Here is a 6,000-nt window from a genome sequence, read left to right on the forward strand (position 1 = left end):
AAAAAGTCACAAACAGAGCAGAGTGTGGGGATGTCTATTGAAACCCACACACATTTCAAAGACGTGTCTGTTAATAGCTACCTAGAAAAATCTAGCAATTTTAAAGGGGAACTAAAGCTTAACCAAAGACATATAGCAAACACTTTGTTCCAGCCCAATAGAACCACAGCCCTTTAGCACTGAAGATCTGTACCTGAAATGCCCCTAGTAGCTCCCCATCTACTCTTCTGCTAATTTATAGCATATTCTGCTGCTGTCAGTTACCTGAGATTAGGGGCCAACTCACAATATACTGTATATAAAGAATATAAATAGCACAATATAAGGATGATTAGTAAATCATTCAAATTAATAATAAATGGCAGCTATAAAACCAGTGCAATTAGCATCAGAATTTAATAATTAGCCCTGTAGCATCAGCTTATATAACAGACAAACCTCATTTTCTGCTTTGTGATTTAGGAAGACCTCTAAGCTTAGCTCTCAACAGCCGCTCATAGCACACTGAGCATGTGCTGTGTCACTGACACTCCTAACAAAATCCAAGATGGGGAGCTCCTGACAACTTTAAAGGACCGGATCATTACTGTTAGAGAAATGGTGAACTGTTCGACTGGTACAATAAGTTCAGTATATAAAATATGGCATTTCTACATCACCTATTTCATATGGATTGGTTGGAAGCAATAATCAGAAAAGAACACAACACAACAAAATTCTTTAACACCCGGATAAAATATATAACATCACTTCAATACCATATTAGATACCTTACACCCTCAGATAAACAACATGGTACAATGAAGAAACCCTTAGAGAACACCCACTTGTAGTGGAGTCATCCCGATACCTCGACACATGGCTGTGCGAACAAGAAAGGCTGGATTTTACACCCCCCAGGAGTCATCAAATAAATAGATTATTGGCTGTATACCCATTAAACCCAACATAGGGCCATATACTAAACTTTGAGTTGTAAATTTCATTATGTTACTATATATTGTTGGAAAACTGTTGTTGAAAACGGTTGAAGAATCTGCACTGATTTCATTTACTATATATGAAACTGCATAAAGAAAACAAGCTTTATTATGTGATAATAAAAACATGTTTTAAAAAAAAAATATGGCATTTCTTTCTTTATTCATTTTTAGGGTTTAGTTCTCTTTTAAACTTTTGCCCAGTCTGCACCATAAGAGGAAGGTAGTGCACCGTTGCTGACAGGAGAATTGCTGGCAGACCTGGGTAGCCGGATTCTGATGGCAATAGCCAATTGTTCACCAGTGGTGAGCTGTGACAACGTTTTTTTCACATATAATAAATATGTCATTTAGTTGTACGGAGGAATATAACAACAGGAAGTAATAATATAATTAATCATTTTAACACAGAGGACACTTCCACCCTAATAAAAGACTAGTAATGTGTAAAGGGTCAAAAGTGCTGTTTGACATGCAGGAGACAAAGGAAATTGGTGGATTACGGGTGTGTATTTATTTTTGGTGATATAAAATTTGGCTTTTGGGGTGGAATGTATGGACATTTTGCAAGATATGCCAGTGTTTGTATGGTACACATTTTGCTAACTTTAAGGGGGTTATTATTTAAAAGTCTAGTTGATTTTTACCTGATCAGAGTTTTCGAGGGTATTTTTTCAGTCAAAACTCGAATTTTCAGGTTAAAAAAACTCACCTTTTTCAGTTTTTTTTTTTAAAACTCGAATTTTTGGAGGTTTATTATACCCAGAACCTGGAAATAGCTTGAATCTGAAAATACTCCTGCTTAAACCTTTCCAAGTTATGTAGAAGTGAATAGCAGAGGTCCCTTCAACTATTTGAAGATGTTTGTAGCCTGATGTTCAGGTGTTTTTTTTGGTGGGTTTCACGCAAAAACTTTCAATTTGAGCAATTAAAGTTTTTTTTTTTACTCCGAATCCACTGATTTGAGTTTTTTTCCATTCAAGTTTTTTGTTAAATCAGAAAACATTTGAGTTGTGAGTTCATTTAATATAAAAAAACCTCACAAACCTCTAAAACTCTACCTTTGATAAATAACCCCTAATTGCCAGCCTGTACTATATTGTAAGTTACCGATATCTGTGCATACCTGAAAGCAAGTTGGGGGGCAGAAGGATCAAATTTATATATTCTCTCGAGGGTGATATACCAGAACACCATTACTTTGTGTGCTGACTCCTTAAAGTTATAATGACACTAAAAAAGTGCAATTTGAAAATATGAATGTACATCAAAAGTTACCTATAGGTCATGTTGATCGTTTTTTTGCTGAGAGGTTTGTTTTTGTTATTGTTAGTTGAAGTTTCTAAACCTGACTGTTTTGCCAACCTGACTGTCCCATCTCAGTCTGTCAGTTAAAGTTTTTAATGCTAACAGACTTCTGCTGCACAAATATGGCAGCCCCCTCATACAGGAACATGGGGCATCAGACTAGTAATGTAAAAGCATTGTAAATACTTTATGGCAAAGTTATAAGTAGCTTTCAAAGGCAATATTATAATAGATGTAAAAAAAAAGAGTCTCATTTCTGATCTCAGTATCTCTTTAATAGCCGTATCTGGAGAAATTTTAGAGTTGCATCCCAAATTAGATTACATTGTTACCCGGAGATCAGTTGTCCCATATCCGATTTCCAATCTGTCATGTATTTCAAGGGTTTGTTGGTACTTAGTGACATTATTCATTTGTACTATAGAAAAAGAATTCCCCTGAATCTACCTGCATGTTGGTAGCACATTTCAAGCAATGTAAGTGGCCATTTCTTAAAGGAAGGTTCAATTGACTATATAGAATGATAAAGCTATCATTATATACAAATTTCATTTTCAGGCAAATTTTGAGAAAATTGCATGTACTGCAGTGATTTAATTCCATTAGATAAAAAAGGTCCTGTACCCTGTTGATGCGATTATCTTTCCACATTCAAAATAGGGTTTATTACATATAGGTTTAAAAAAACTACTGGTCAGGGCCAATTGGGATTTTTGTAAGATATTATGCCATGTGTGGAATGGTATGAATGGTATGATTCAGTACCAAACTGGTTATTGGGAGTGATTTGATTTGCATTCTGTCCAGCAGGATGTCAAGTGATTCAAAATGCACCCATCGATTCTCTGTGTAAAGTAAGTGCCACTATGGGGTCCAGGCCCAGACTGGCAATCTGTGGGTTCTGGCAAATGCTAGAGGTGTTGCTATAAGGTGCCATGGAAAGTCAGTATTTAGTGAGCTGGTGGGGACTGTTTGGGCCTCTGTGTACCTGAAATGCCAGGGCCTATTTTAATTCTCAGTCCTGGTATGGTCAGGGAAAGCTGTGGTTCTTTATAGTATTTATATAATATATATAATTATATTAAAAGTCTTAGGCCACCATTTACAGAGGATCTGTACATGGTGCGTTTGTTTATATGTAGAGGTTTGTTAGCCCAAATAAATTTGTTTACCTCCCTGTACTGAAGGTAAGTAAAGCCTTTCGTGCTGTCACTGGTAAAATGTGGAATTTGTATAATAGTCTCTATGCAGTAGAATCATTTTGATTGCATGGATTTTCCCAAACCACAAAATGGCATGGCAAGACCATTCTTGAATATCTTTAGTTAACTGTCTGATGTTTGGGGTAATTAGCCTTATAAAGCGTAGTATAGGAAACTGTAACATTGACTCTAGGGAGGAGTGTTTACAGAATAAAGTGAAGTTACATTTCAGAAGTTTAATAATATGTTTTGGAGTGTATAATGGCATTGGCTGAGACTTAGAGATGTTTACTTCTAAGCCTGACACACAAGAAAACTTTTCCAAATGGGCAAACAAGTTTGGTAAAGAAGCTTGGGGTCTGGTAATGGTTAGACTAATATCATATGAGTAGAGACGTACTTTAAAGGGATCCTGTCATCGGAAAACATGTTTTTTTCAAAACGCATCAGTTAATAGTGCTACTCCAGCAGAATTCTGCACTGAAATCCATTTCTCAAAAGAGCAAACAGATTTTTTTATATTCAATTTTGAAATCTGACATGGGGCTAGACATTTTGTCAATTTCCCAGCTGCCCCTGGTCATGTGACTTGTGCCTGCACTTTAGGAGAGAAATGCTTTCTGGCAGGCTGCTGTTTTTCCTTCTCAATGTAACTGAATGTGTCTCAGTGGGACATGGGTTTTTACTATTGAGTGTTGTTCTTAGATCTACCAGGCAGCTGTTATCTTGTGTTAGGGAGCTGTTATCTGGTTACCTTCCCATTGTTCTTTTGTTTGGTTGCTGGGGGGGGAAGGGGGGATGATATCACTCCAACTTGCAGTACAGCAGTAAAGAGTGATTGAAGTTTATCAGAGCACAAGTCACATGAGTTGGGGCAGCTGGGAAATTGACAATATGTCTAGCCCCATGTCAGATTTCAAAATTGAATATAAAAAAATCTGTTTGCTCTTTTGAGAAATGGATTTCAGTGCAGAATTTTTCTATTAACTGATTCATTTTGGAAAAAAGTTTTTTTCCCATGACAGTATCCCTTTAAAGTGTTTGCCTTGTATTTGTACAATGTTGGGGTCTTGTCTGATTAACTGGGCAAGAGGCTCAACCATAAGTGCAAAAAACAGGGGGGAAAGAGGGCACCCCTGATGTGTGCCATGTATTACTGCAAAGTTAGGCGAGAGGAGGCCCATATATTTAATTTTAGCTATAGGGTTATAAGACCCAGATCACATATAGAAAGTTGCCTTTGATCCCAAATAGTACAAGGGAATGATATACAGTATGACCAATCCACAGTGTCAATGTTTTTCTAAGGTCAAATAATAATAGTAAGTCTTTAGAGTTGGCATAATATATGGTGCTTATAAGCATATGTTTATCTGTGATGGATGAAGCCAAATTGGTCTGCATGACTTAATTTGTTTATGAATTGATTTAATCTAGAGTCCATAATGTTAGAGAATATTCTCATGTCTTTTCACAACATTTTATTCAAAACCTATTTCAGTATTTTTTTCCAGAGAATGTCTTCCCCAAGCTATATTTTGTCAAGCAAGGTTTCTCAAACTGTGAGGCTACATTCATTTCTTAGATTCACTGTCATATCTAGTGAGGTCTGATTTAACTTCTTCTTTATACTCTATACATCGACTCATAAACCCAGTTTAAGTTTTGGTTAAGACATTATATTAATGTCTAATAAACATTAAACATTACTATAAAATCCAAGGGAAGGGTTTGGAATCTGGTGATGCTCTTTTTGTACTACTTAAAAAGTAAAAATGAGTAAAAATAACAGTAGGGTTACACATCTAATTTAATTCTAAGCAGTGGGCCTTGTTGGTAACTATTTTTTACCAAAGCATAAGATCATAATGCCTTGGTGAAAAAGAAATCTGAGAATTAGTATTTTATGGCATATAGGACTTGGGATATGTTGGAGCAGTTATTATTACTCTCATGTGCCAAAAAAATCAATATTTCCTAAAACAATATGAAACGTAAACAGCCCTACTATTGTTTGGAAAACTATTTTTGGTATACTGTACTATAAACTTTTCCTAATGGTTGTTCCACCATTTCATTCAATTTAGGCTGGGGCTACATGGATTCACACTAGTTATAAGTAATCTACCTTAGTCCCGCTCAACTTCTAGGGTTGTCAGACAACTGACAATGTCAGAGTTTATTATATGATCCCCTCATATATTTATACATAGTTATCATATTTCCCCCTCAATTGCCCCTTCTCCAGAGTAAACAATCCCAACTTGGCTCCAGTTTAGCACTGGAGACCAAAACTGCATGGCATATACTCAATGGGGCCTTACCAGCACTTTGTAAAGTGGAAGAATAACCCTCTCCTCCTCCAAATCTATGCCCATTTTAATACAGCTCAGAAACGTGTTTGTTCTTGCAGCTGCTGACAGATATTGCTTGCTATAACCAACCAATGGACTGCTATGTACTTCTCCATTATGGGTTTGCCTAGTGCAGTCCATTAAGCGTATAAGTGG

The sequence above is a fragment of the Xenopus laevis genome, chromosome 1L (assembly GCF_017654675.1).
Source record: "Xenopus laevis strain J_2021 chromosome 1L, Xenopus_laevis_v10.1, whole genome shotgun sequence".
Classification (NCBI taxonomy): domain Eukaryota; kingdom Metazoa; phylum Chordata; class Amphibia; order Anura; family Pipidae; genus Xenopus; species Xenopus laevis.